The 14,329-nt window shown below is 45.7% G+C and overlaps 1 pseudogene; it reads right to left on the bottom strand.

Annotated features, from left to right (window-relative positions):
• Nucleotides 1–517: 517 nt before the first annotated feature.
• LOC146349964 (uncharacterized) lies at nt 518–6,943 on the bottom strand (annotated as a pseudogene).
• Nucleotides 6,944–14,329: the final 7,386 nt, after the last annotated feature.

Raw genomic sequence — 14,329 nt, 5'->3', positions numbered from 1 at the left:
ATCTGAATACATATTTCAAAAAGACAAAGGTTTAGGCAGGTCCAGCTGTTACAAAAATTGTGTTCTTTCCCTGGTAGACTTTCCAATTCGTTTACCAAGAACGAGAGGAGGCAGAGATCTGGTCCAACACGATTTTATTCTGCAGAATAAGGCAACCCTTGGGGCTAACGCTCCAACAAAGGTCACAATCAAGTAATGTGATCCAAAAGTTTATATAGGCAAGACCTTTGGGGGCTGTCTTACGCTTACGCTGTACTAATCTCTTTGTCTAGCTGAGAAGGAAACAGAAAGCAGGCAGCGCCTTTCACATATCTAGGCATGCACAAAGAGGTAGTCTTGTACTCTAACGTAAATACGTTCTTGGCATTCCTGAGTCTCTGATAAGGCACCGTGTCTTTGTTTGGCATGACAATTTCACACAGAGGTAGAATAGACATAGCCTAGCTTATAAAATTATGGGATAACAGACATATTACAACTGAAATTTCTATAACACTCCCCCCTCAAAAGGCTTTTCTTAAATCCCATACATCTCCTTGGTCCAGCAGTGGACTACACACTTAAAGGCGCAAACCATCATCAATAGTATCATAACAAACAGAACTGTGCCAATTACAAGTTGTTTCAACCCTGTAAAATCAGGGAGCCAGGAAGTCAACCATAACCAAGGATCACTTGCTCCTGAATAATTCTGTCCAATCATATCTTGTAGTTTGGCGATTTCATCTTCTATGGTTTTGTTTAAATCATGGAACTTTACTCTACACCCTTGCTTCACTAGGGTGCAGAAGCCACCTTGGCGGGCTAAGAGATAATCTAAAACAAACCGATATTGGGCTGAGATCTTCAATTTCAGATTGCATGGCCCTTATCATTATGGCTGTGGCATTGATGGTCTTCTCTAAATGGCAAGTGAGGCCTAGGATGCTTTTTGTATTTTCTTGTGCAATAATTCCTGGGTATGAACCCAGGGTAAGCAATCCTGTAACTAGCCCACCCCCTACCCTGTTTGGTTCTGAATCTGACAATTGTTTTCCAATAATTACAGTGTCATCACAGTTCTTACCCATCTGTCCTACAAGTTGCCCCATCCCTCCAACCTCTCTCTTTCTTCTCCCAGATTGAGGTTTTACCACTTGTACTGGGATGGTGAGATACCCAACCCCTACACATTGGTAATTTCCAGGGTGGTAACTCGTAGCCCATCCATTGAAGAAAAACCACAGATTGGGATCTCTCATCTGCCAACCTGAGCATATGCTACCTATCCCAGCGTAATTGGGAGAGAACATAGGGTACTCAGGGTAAAGACTGGCAAAATCAGTGTCACTGAGATTAATGGAAGAAGAATAGGAGGAATTAAAATTTCCCCAAAGCCAAAACCGATCGGTGCACTGTGAATAATTCCCCAACCCATCTAGAAGAGGTTTAGCCTTGTTATAATTAAGGGCTTTATTATTCCAGACACCAGAATGTTGACAACAAAAACACATTCCCCTGGTATAAGTCTGTAATTTGAACTTTTGAAACTCAGTCTTGCTCAATTCATCAGGGACTCTTGAAAAGAGAGTGCCCTCGTTTTGTAGAGCTCCAACTATTACCTGCGATTCTCTGATCAAGGCAGGCAACAAAGTGAAGTCTCTGACAGTTGATGGGTGTTCGTAGTAAAGAATAGAATCCTCCCCATTTTGCCTAAACATATGCTCAGCATGTCTCTTAAACCAGTTTCCTTTTACCTGAGTGGGAAGTGTTAAAACAACTAGACTTAAGAAGGAAAGAGTAATATGCATGTTTAAGCATCAGAAGATTGCTCTCTCCTGAACAAATACTTTAGTCCCTCTAGTGGTTTGCTACTCCAATGGTGGCCTTCAGGTGGGTCAGCTTCCGGTGTGACCCTCTCTGGTGCAGGTGATGCCTTTCCGTGGGTGTGATGGATCCACTTCTTTCCTCCAGCAACCTTTACAGCCATGGGTATGGTGAGTAGAACCTGAAACAGACCCTTCCACTTCTCAGTAAGTGGTTCATCTTTCCAGGACCGGATCAGCACCCAATCACCAGGACTGAAATTATGCACTGGAGCATCCAAAGGCAAGGACTGGTATGGTGCTGCGAACCTGTGAAGACAAGACAGAACAGACTGCAAAGCAGTAACATATTCTTGGATCTCTAAAGCCCCTACTTCTAAGTTTACATTTAAACTATCAGCCATAGGTAATATCCGAGGTGGGCGCCCATATAACGTTTCAAAGGGTGTCAATTTAATACTTCCCCTGGGGGTGCAACATATTTGAGTTAAGGCGATTGGCAAGGCCTGTGGCCATTTCAACTTAGTCTCTGAGCAAATTTTAGTAAGCATTGACTTTAGGGTGTGATTCATCCTCTCAACTTGACCTGAAGATTGAGGCATCCAAGGGGAGTGTAGTTCCAGTTGATTTGTAGTGCCTGAGCCACTGCTCATGTCACCTGTCCAACAAAATGGGGTCCCTGATCCGATTCAATCTCCTCAGGTAACAAGTACCTAGGGACTACTTTTTTTAACAGGATCTTGGCTACTATTTGTGCAGTGGCTGTGCGAGTAGGGTAAGCCTCAACCCACACAGTCAATTGTTCTACTATTACTAATAAATATTGATATCCATGAGTCCGGGGCAACTCTGAAAAATCGATTTGAAGTCTCTGGAAAGGACAGTAAGCCCATGGGCGATCTCCCATTTGAGTTGGGGATTTGGACATCTGTGGGTTATTTTTGCGGCAGAAAGGGCAATTAGCCACCGCTCTCTGGGTCTCAACATACAATCCTGGGGCCACAATGTGTCTCACAAGCAAATCCACCTTTGCAGTTCCTCCTAAATGTGTAGCCTGGTGGAAGTCTCTCACTATAAAGCTCAAAAGAGGCTTGACTATGAACACTTTGCCTCCTGGGACTATCCACCATCCATCTTCAGTTTGCTTTGCCTTGTATTCAAGAGCTCTCTCATTCTCAGCTGGAGAGTAGATTGGAACCAAGTCTGTACTCAAGTATGGGATTAGGGCTCCTTCATAATGCATCTCCTCACCTCCCATCCATGCAGCTTCGTTTGCAGCCTTATCTGCCAAAGCATTGCCTCTTCTTTCTTCGGGATTGGCACTCTTTCCATGCGCCTTCATGTGCATCACAGCGACTTCTTTTGGCTTCATCAGGGCATCTAAAAGTTTCATGATCTGGGATCCGCTTGTAATCCTCTGTCCTGAAGCAGTAATGAAACCCCTTTCTTTCCACAGCACTCTATTTGCATGTACTGTGCTGAAAGCATATCGCAAATCTGTAAAAATATTTATTTATTTTTCCTTCTCCTATTTCTAGGGCTCGAGTCAAAGCTGTTAGTTCTGCTGCTTGTACTGACCAATGGCTGGGAAGACGCTTTTTCCATAAAGCCTTCTCGAGAGTAACTACTGCGCATCCTGTGTATCTTTTTCCATCTATCACACAGCTGGAGCCATCTACAAACACCTCAAGGTCTGGCTTTGGTAACAAGTAGTGATGTATGAAAGTCACTTACCTGGTCCCACAGCTTGCTTCGCGGTGGGGAGGAGGTGCTTCGGTTCTCCCCCTGAAGTTCAGGCCGGGGGGGGAGGCGCCCTGCCTCGCCCGGCTGAAATTCAGGCCGTGGAGAAGCACCCCGTCTCCCTGGCCGCGAAATAAAAAGTGAATGGAAAAAGAAACACCTGTGATAGGCTACGTAATGATTAACATAGCCTATTACGGCTAGATTTCCAAAGTCAGCCGTGATAGGCTACGTTAAGCGTTACGTAGCCTATCACGGGTGACTTTGAAAAAAAAAAAGCGCATACGCAAATGACGGCGCCCTTATTTTCGCTGTAGTCTACGTAAATCTTTACGCAGACTACCCGCGACCAAATAAGGAACGCAAATGGCGGCGCCCATGGGCTCCGCCATTTGCGTACGCGCTTTTTTTTTTTCAAAGATACCCGTGATAGGCTACATAATGATTAACGTAGCCTATCACGGCTGACTTTGGAAATCTAGCCATGATAGGCTATGTTAATCGTTACGTAGCCTATCACGGGTTTTTTTTTTTTTTTTACTTTATTTTGTAATGGTGGCAGTGGCAGCCGGTCGGAAGACCAGCCGCCGCCCCTGCCCCCGCCGAAATGCTGCCGAAACGCCGCCGGGACCCGCCGCCGAGAGGAACATTCCCATGAGGTAAGTCCCATCCCGGGGGGGGCGGGCGGGGGGAGAATTTCACCAACAATTTCGGGGGGCCGAATGCGTTGGCATTCGGCCTCCCCGAGATTCATGGAGAAATTCATGGCCATCCCTAGTAACAAGGAATCAGTGAGGTCAGTCCTGACCAGAGTCACATGACTCAAAATCTCTAAACAGTCATGACAATTTAGATCTGGCTTAGGGGGCAAGGTGGCAGGATTCAAAAGATTGCTCTTCTTCTATGTGAGGCCTGGGCTTGAAAGCACGGAGATCTCATAGTGTGACTGGCGTGACGGATTCAAAAACTTATCTCCATTGCTTCCCAGGATCTGGGGTACGCCACGAGGAGTATGCACCTCCATATCTGCTCCCATCACAATTTTCTGGCCTTCTTCCACTAAAAGCGCAGTTGCTGCCACAGCCCTCAAGCAAGCAGGCCATCCCTTTGTGGTTGGATCCAGAGTCTTGGAGTAGTATCCTACAGGAAGGATCTGTCCTTTGGGTTAAAACCCCCAATGCCACTCCTTTATTTTCATGTACATAAAGCTGGTATGGTTTGTTGCGATCTGGTAAGGCCAGAGCGGGTGGTGACACCAAGACTTGCTTCAGCTCAAGAAAAGCCTTTTTCATTTCATTTGTCCTTTTCCAGTGGATGATATCTTCCTTTGTCAAAACTTCATACAGGGGCTTCGCCTTCCCTCCATAATCAGGTATCCACATTCTACAAAACCCGGTGAGCCCAAGGAAGGCTCGCAACTCTCGGGGGTCTTTAGGCCTCGGTGTCTTCTGCATGACGTCCAACCAAGCAGTGCTTAGGTCTCTGGTTCCCTTCCAAATCTGGTAGCCCAAGAAGGTGACATGGGTCTGGCAAATCTGAGCCTTTTCTCTTGACACTTTATAGCCTTTCAAGTTCAATTCTTACAGGAGGGAGATAGTAGCTTCAGCACATGAGTCCTCTGTCTGGGTGGCCAGAAGAAGGTAATCTGAATATTGAAGCAAGGACACCCACGGCCGGTCCCCTTTCCATTGCCTCAGGTCATTTTGCAACGCACCCGTGAAGATTGTTGGACTCATGGTCAGTCCCTGCGGAAGGACGGCCCATAAGAGCTAAACCTTAATATGGGTATTGGGATCTTCCCATTCAAATGCAAATATTTTCTGACTGTCCTCATGTAAAAGGATTGAAAAGAACTCATCCTTTAAGTCCAGTACCGAAAACCATCTGGCCTCTTTGGGAATTTGGGTTATAATGGTGTGTGGGTTTGAAACCACAGGATGATCTGCACTAATAATATTGTTGATGGCCCTTAAGTCTTGGACTAGGAGGAACTCAATCCCCTTTCCAGGTTTGGGGGGTTTCTTTACTCCAATTATAGGGGTATTAAAGGGTGAAGTTCCTTCTTTCAACCAGCCATATCGTTTAAACTTTTCAATCAAAGGTTTCAGTCCCTTTCTAGGGATGTACGAAAGTCACTTACCTTTCGCGGATTACGTTGATGGGGGGGGGGGAGGCGCTCTGTCCCTCCCCCCGGAATCCTGGACGGGTGGGAGGCGCTCCGTTCATCCCCACCGGAATCCTGGCTGGCTGGCTGTGCTCTGCAGGGATTCTGCGGAGCCACCGGCCAGCTCCGCCACCAGCTGGACATCCGGCCGCTGGCTAGCAGGGACGCAAATGGCGGCCGCCATAGCTGCCACCGTTTGCGTCCCTGCAGTCAGCTGTGATAGGCTATGTAAATGTTTATGTAGCCTATCATGTCTGACTTAAAAAAACAACAACAACGCGCGTACGCAAATGGCGGCGGCCACGGCCGCCGCCATTTGCGTTCCTTATTTTGGCGCATCTTAGTCTACGTCAAGATTTATGTAGACTTAAGACGGCGAAAATAAGGGGAACGCAAATAGCGTAGCAGACGCTACGCTATTTGCGTTCTCCTTATTTTCGCCGTCTTAGTCTATGTAAATTGACGTAGACTAAGACGTGCCAAAATGAGGAACGCAAATGGCGGCGGCCGTGGCTGCCGCCATTTGTGTACGTGCGGCTTTTTTTTTTTTAAGTCAGACGTGATAGGCTACGTAAACATTTACGTAGCCTATCACAGTTTTTTTTTTAAACCTAGCTGTGATAGGTTAAAAAAAAAAACTGTGATAGGCTACGTAAATGTTTACGTAGCCTATCATGTCTGACTTAAAAAAAAAAAAGCCGCACGTACATGTTTACGTAGCCTATCACGTCTTTTTTTTTTTTTAACTGGAAATGGTGGCAGCGGCAGCCGGTTGGGAGACCGGCCGCCGAAGCTGCCGCTGCACCACCGCTGGAGCTGCTGCCGGAGCCACCGCCGCCAGGAAGATCCACCCCAGGTAGGTCTCATCCCGGGGGGGTGGCAGGGGGTTGGCAGACCATTCCACCACCGATTTCGGGCCCCCGAATGCACTGGCATTCGGCCTCCACAAGATCCATGGCGGAATTCTCTGACATCCCTATCCCTTTCTGGCTTCTAGTGACAAGGGGTATTGTTTAATCTTTACTGGTTGAGCTCCAGGCTTAAGGTTGATCTGCACAGGCTTAACAAACTTTGCCCTTGCAGGTCCCTTCCCTGCCCATACATCTTCAGGGGCCCTTTTTGCCACATCGGCTCCCTGGTAGGGATCTGCTGTACGTCGCATGTTCTCATCCACATAAGCTTGCAAACACATCTGATAGTTAGGTCCTTGCTGCTTTGGCAACCTAACAAGCATCTCGTCATCTTGAAAGAAAATTTCTGTTTGTAACTTTGTCAACAAGTCCCGACCAAGAAGTGCAACTGGGCACCTTTCAGACACAACAAATTCATGCTCCAAATTACAACTTCTAACCTTTGTGAGAAGGGCAAAGGTATAAGGGACCTTAGTGGGTTTTCTTCGATCCCTTCAATTATTACAGTCCTATCTTTATTAATTTGTGGCTTTGTTGCTTTTGGCAGCATGGAATAAGTTGCTCCTGTGTCAATAAGTCCCATTATTTCTCTTCCCTCCACCCTTATTGTAACCAGAGGGTCCTTCAGAGCCAGACAGCTCTTCAGGGTGGAGGTCTCGGACCCTGGTCCCCGTCAATCTGATCCTTCTCCTTCCATGGCCACCATTGCCCCCCTCTTCTCCCCCTTTCACTTTGGGCAGTCTTTTTGCCAATGTCCCCTCTCTTTACAGTAAGCACATTCATCTCTCCCCAAACGCGGCTTTCTCCGAGTCCTAAAATCCTTCTTCAAACCTTTATCTGCCCAATCAGGGACTTGCCCTGTGACTGCCATTGCAATCAAAGCAGCATTCTGTCTGTCCTTCTTATCTGCTTCCTTCTTCTCTACTTTCTCATGATTCACAAACACCTTATAAGCAATCTCCATCAACTGAGGCAGAGGCATTGCACTGCCCCATCAGTCTTCTGCAACTTTCTCTTAATGTTGGTTGCCGCTTGAGCAATAAACATCATGTTAACCATCCTTAAATTCTCTTGAGCATCAGGGTTAATATCACTATACTGATGGAATGCATCAAACAACCTCTGAAGGTATGCACTAGGGTCTTCAGTCAGTCCCTGCCGGACTTCATATAATTTGCTTAAATTTGTAGTCTTGGGGACTAGTTTGAACTCCATGTAAAATGAGCCACCTGTAGCGGATCAGCTCCTCTGACCCAGCCTGCCAACCCGGCTCCCGATCTGGCAATGCCTGGGCTGGGAGCGGTCCACCAGCTCTGTTCTCAGTCTGGGCTTGCCTTAAGGCTTGTGTTTCTACCATCCACTTTTCAACTGGAGTTAAAAGTTCATTTAACATAGTTTGCACATCTCCCATGTAGGATTATGAATTCAGAAAATAGATTCAAACAGGCTGTACATTTTCTGAGGATCCTCCCTTAAGGAGGGGTTCTGATTCCTCCAATTAAACAGGTTAGATGTAGTGAATGGCACATAAACAAGAGCCCATCCGTTAGGGCCAACTACTTCCCGCAGGGGGAGCTGTCTTCCCACTTTTGTCATTTTGCACTCATATGAGCCCTTTCTGGCTGTAGATCTCAAATGAGGGGGCGAATATACATCCGCAACTTTTTCCACGACATCCAAAATATCCACTGTACTTCCTGATTCTGCCACAGTCTTTAAGGCTTCAAATAAATCTCTTTCCTCAGGATTTACAACCTTTTCAGCTGTTCTTGCTTTCTCTAACAAACCCGAATACGGTGGAGGATTTTTCAGGACAGAGGGAGCGAGATGCGGAAATGTAACAGATGGGTTCTCCGTGGGGGGGGGCTCCCTCCCCCAGCAACCTCCCCTCCCAACCTAACAGGCCGAATAGGATGGGGAAAAAAACTCAGCACACCTTGGGCAGGGTCTCCTTCCATATGACCTGAATCAGGGAGAACAGGAACCTTGGATTTCACCTCGGAGCGTACCATCATGGTTTTACAATATTGACCTTTACATTTTCTTATCCAGTCAGGATTTTTCAATATCTACATTTGCTAAGCATCAATATAAGGGAGCTGATCCCCATGGTTATCAACAATCACTTTATTATATACCTTGGACACAACATTTTTTTCCAGCTTCCCCCAGTTGGCCAGCCAACACCAAATGTCACCCACTCCCCATTACAAAACTTTATGAGCTCTTCTTTTGTCATCTTGACACCATAATCCAACTTAAACAACTTAAAATTCTTAAGCATGCATCCCAGTGGGTCTTGGCTATGTTCTCCTACGGAATGTTTTGATCCCATCCTGTCAGCCCTATATATTTTTTTCTTCTTTATCCAATTGCTGCTGCTTGAGCAAGGCCCAATTGGACAAGATTGGGAGATTTACACTCCCCAGACGGCCCAGACAGTGCGATCCGACTTACCTCATAGCTCAGCCTCCAAACGACCCCAGAGTCAGACAGCGTTTTGTCCTGTCCTCCAAAGACTGCCACTCGCCTCGTCTCTTCAGGAGTCCTTTGCTAGCTGGGTTGCCAGGCAACAGCCGCCTCAAACCTCACGGTGAACCAAACAAGGTCCAGGGCACCCTCTGCTTGGGTTCATCCAGCGTTTGCACAGCTCCCAGGTCTCACAGGGAGTCCCGAAGAGTTCGCCAGAAATTGTTACAAAAATTGTGTTCTTTCCCTGGTAGACTTTCCAATTTGTTTACCAAGAATGAGAGGAGGCAAAGATCTGGTCCAACACGATTTTATTCTGCAGAATAAGGCAACCCTTGGGGCTAACGCTCCAACAAAGGTCACAATCAAGTAATGTGATCCAAAAGTTTATATAGGCAAGACCTTTGGGGGCTGTCTTACGCTTGCGCTGTACTGATCTCTTTGTCTAGCTGAGAAGGAAACAGAAAGCAGGCAGCGCCTTTCACATATCTAGGCATGCACAAAGAGGTAGTCTTGTACTCTAACGTAAATACGTTCTTGGCATTCCTGAGTCTCTGATAAGGCATGACAATTTGTTTGCCATGACAATTTCACACAGAGACATAGCCTAGCTTATAAAATTATGGGATAACAGACATATTACTAGGGATGTACGAAAGTCACTTACCTGGTCCCACAGCTTGCTTCGCAGTGGGGGGGAGGCGCTTCGGTTCTCCCCCCGAAGTTCACGCCGGGGGGGGAGGCGCCCCGCCTCACCCGGCTGAAATTCAGGCCGGGGAGAAGCGCCCCGTCTCCCTGGCCACGAAATAAAAAAGTGAATGTAAAAAAACAAACACACACACATGTGATAGGGTACATAACGATTTACATAGCCTATCACGGCTAGATTTCCAAAGTCAGCCGTGATAGGCTATGTAAATTGTTACGTAGCCTATCACATGTGTGTGTGTGTGTGTTTTTTACATTCACATTGTAATGGCAGCAGCGGCAGCCGGTCGGAAGACCGGCCGCCGCCCCCGCCGAAACGCCGCCACACCGCCGCCGGGACCCGCCGCCGAGAGGGACATTCGAGGGAGGTAAGTCCCATCCCAGGGGGGGGGGCGGGGGGGCGGAGAATTTCACCGCCAATTTCGGTGGGCCGAATGCGTTGGCATTCGGCCTCCCCGAGATTCGTGGAGAAATTCTCCGCCATCCCTACATATTACAACTGAGATTTCTATAACATAGCTGTCCTGCCAAATCCTTCCAAAATATGACTAGCTACAGATAACAAACCTGGCCTACATAACATTCTTCTGCTCAGTGACAGGAACCCAGTCTGACCTATTTATATACCGTTTTCTAAAGGAAAATGGTCTGTTGTGTTGTTAGACAGCCCACTCATTTATTTTGCACTCCTTTTAGCAAGTAATCAGACGTCTGGCTGCAACACAACTCACATGCTCAGTGCAATAAGCTTCTTCCCAATTTGTACCTTAATAAAAACCATTTCCTTCAACTCAAAGGTTCAGATATACTATCTAGAATCTAAGGACGCCCTAAGTATATCATACGCACATCCTGATTTTTCATGAGGCTCTGAGTAGACTCCTATCCAAGGGAATGTAAAAAAATGAAGCCCACACCGGCCAAGCTTCAGAAAATGCTGCTGCACCTGGTAGAGTTTCTTTTGCACAAGTGTTTGTGTTTGGGGAGTAAACTCTGGTGACCCTTCTTAGACTTTCCAGTGTTTTCTGGCCCTTGGACAATGGGACTTGAATGTAGAATAATAAATAAAATAAAATACTTCTAGATTTTTATGGTTGTTTTATCGATTCCTGTGCTGGTGGGTTTTTTTTTTTTTTGTATTTTATTCTTTTAAATATTTTGTATTTTAACTGTTCGTTTGGCATTTTAGTCTTCTAACTGTTTATAATCCACCCAGAGAACACTGGTGACTGGGCAGATTAAAAAAGAAGAAGTATCCCCACTCCAAACTGTAGTGAAGTTTCAGCTCCAGTTTCTCCCCCTTCAACATATATAAGTGGCAAAAGCAACAGGAGGATGTGGCAAAGTTCTGGCTTTTTCCCCTTGTCCACTCTGCTTGCTCTCTCACATCTTTCTACATCAGGTGGCCATGTGTCCTCTTTTACAGAGGTCAGTCCTCTATTTGAAGAGCTGCCAGAGGACTGCCCTCTTTTAAGAAGGCATCTTCTATTTGAAGGGCTGTCCAGTCCAGGTCCGGTTTAAAGATGTAGAACCATCAGGAAGAAGAGCTGAGCCTTGAAGCTGCCCATCGACAGCACCTAGACATCAGACTGTGCAAGGCACATGGGTTACCTGGCCAGAGGCTTGCATAGTGTGGTGAAACATAATGTATTTCTATTCAAATTATAATAATTATTTCTAAATTTGTATCTATACATATAAATTAGCACATGGAAATGTTATGCAAATAAGTGACCATTTTGGGCTAGGTGGCCGCCCTAATAATATCTAATTTGTTTAGAAGAGAAGGCCCTAATCTGCATAAGTGTTTTCAAGGAACAGCCACAGACCTGGGAGTTCACTGTGGCATTCCGATGGTATGCTTGCTTACATGCCGCAATGTAGCAGCACACGCAGTACTCCTTACTGCTCTGCTTTTTTTCTTTTTGGGTAGCTTAGTCTGCAGATTTCATATCCCCACATACGGGCTTATTTTTCAGAGTTCTTCCAAATTCCCTTAGTAGTGCTGAAAATTTTGCCAGCTGTAAACCTTAATTCCCTCAACCTTTCAGTACTTGAAAGCAGAACGTACCTTGCCAAATGTAACAAAATAACACGGAAACTGAATTCGTACCTGTAACCAAACCAAGATGCAACCCTGGGGCCAAATTAATTCCCTAGCAAATAGCCAGCCACATAGCAGTAAAAATGGTTTAATCCCATTCCGAGGGCCAAACGGGATATACGTTAATTGTGTGGTTCCTTACATCATTATTGTTAAGAAGGTTCTGATCATACTTCCTGTCATCTTTTCTGCATTCCATCAGAATCATGGATCTTATGCAAAACCCAGAACAAAAGTTTGCAGTCCCAGCATGCCATTCCATAATCCATTCCAAAGACTGGACAAGAGAATATTTGCCTGAGTTCATCACATTTGTCCATTACTCTGCCACATGCTTCATTGATGCCACATTCCAGCATTTCTGAAACGCTAGCTGTTTTCCCATCCCCAAAGATATCTGATCAATGCAAAGGTAATTGCCTTTTCTCCTTTAGAGGCTGATAATACACAACAATTGGGGGCAATTTGGGGTGAAACAGGATTCCATCCATTTACCCCTGTTTGCATGCTTTTGCATCCAGTGAGAAAGCCATAAAACCAGGAATTTTTTTATGGAATAGATGGAAAAGACAGAAGTATTTCTCTACACTCCAAAATGCTGAATCCAGTTTAATGGCATAAATGGCCAATCCAGGTGTGCAATTACAAGCCTCACAATCTTTTTCTAGTTTAGTGTACTGTCATAATAGCATTTTCATTGTCCTTGAGCTCTAAGCTCACAGTTATTTGTGAATCCATACACTTGTCTGCCAGGCCAGCCTGAGGTCTCAGATTCAACTGCTTGTCACTTGTTGTCTTATCAAATTTTCTTTTCCCTCTGCCCCACCCACCAGCACTTACAGGATGAAGACTTCATCAGGGAAACACCCAGGACTTAGAAACCAGCTGCTTTGGTATTACCAGCAAGGAAGTACCAGCAGTATTACCAGCAAGGAAATAAAGAAAAAAAAAATCTAGTCTCCACTGATGATATTTTAGTTCATGATAGATAATGAATTCTTAAAACTGCCTTTTGGACACGTTGGTTTCATGCCTATAAATCCAGGGCTGGGCTGGCTCTGCCATGCAAAGGGTGAAGGAACTTGTCTCAAGCAGCACCATGGAGCAGGGGAAGAGATGAAAGCAGGGTCTAGTGTCTGAATGATGCAGCAAGGCTTTTGAAAGTGTTGCCCCTAGCAGGGGTGGGGCTGCTATCTGGGCTCCACTGTAGGCACCACAATGTCTTGAGCCAGGACAGTATAAATCAGGGGTGGGAAACCTGTAGCCTTCCAGATGATGTTGGAATTCAATGCCCATCACCCCCAGCTAGCATGGCCAATGGTCAGGGAAGATAAGAGTTGGTCCAACAACATTGGGTGGGCCCCAATGCTGTTATAAGTGATACCACGGGATTTTGTTCAAGTCTGATGTCTTAAGACAGGAAGACGAAGAGGACTGGTTACTTCCCATGGAGGCTTTAACAGCTTCTTTAATGCCTTCTGGGCGTGGTTAATGTGGGGGTGAGCTTAGTTTAGCTTGCAGTCCACCTGTAGTCCAGGTAGTGCACTTCTGACTCCAAAGCTTCCACAGCAGCATTCATTATTGATATGTTCTTGAGAGGAGACTAACTCTTGAGGAGCCACGCACCAGACTGCCTGGCTCCAAGGCCTACACAAAGAGCATAGAAAAGAGGACCTGCCTAGGCCTCCAGAGGGGAAAGAGAAACTGACAGCTGCAAGCTTCTGAAAGGTATGTTCCCACACACTTGTCATAGCTTCTAATACCCAAGCCAAACTGCTATTTTTATTTGATGTATTGGGTTTTCTATCAAAACCCAAAGTGTCAGATGTTGAGCGGTAAATGGGATGGGTCTGGTACACATAAATAATAAAAGGAGATTTCCAGGAATGTTGTTTTAGTCCTATCATTCCCACTATTTCCAAAGCTCAGAGGTGAGTGCCAGTCTTAGGGAGCCAAAATGGTACCATCCAGATGCAAGAGGGTGGTATTGGCAGAGTTGGGAGTTTGCAGAAGTACAAAAAAAGTCTTTAGAAAAAAACACTAAGAGGGATGGGAACCACCAGAACAACCCAGTAAGGACTGAGTGTGTTCAGTGAGCTCATGGGCTATGGGGAGGGGTGCAGGGGTGGGGAGAAAACAAAAAACGGGAATGTTGGGGTAATAGAAGAGAGTATTCTGGTACTGCGAACAGGGGCACTTCACACTGTTGCAAGAGCGAAAGCTGCAAACAATATCACAGTTGCGCTTGTCACTTATAATCTCCAGTTTTTTTAACGAGGTGATAAGCACATTCCTCGTCAGTTCCTCATTTGAACATTAATTATATTTTTGAATTACTTATAACTCCTATTGACTATAGTGATATTGCTTGCAGCCTTCACTCTCTGTCCCGAGCCATGAAAAAGTCATACTTTCTTTTAGTCTGCAT

This window comes from Heloderma suspectum, chromosome 3 (genome assembly GCF_057233095.1).
Source record: "Heloderma suspectum isolate Gila_16-S chromosome 3, 16-S_ref, whole genome shotgun sequence".
Classification (NCBI taxonomy): Eukaryota; Metazoa; Chordata; class Lepidosauria; order Squamata; family Helodermatidae; genus Heloderma; species Heloderma suspectum.
The sequence above is the reverse complement of the archived record's forward strand: the minus strand, read 5'-3'. Positions and strand labels throughout refer to the sequence as shown.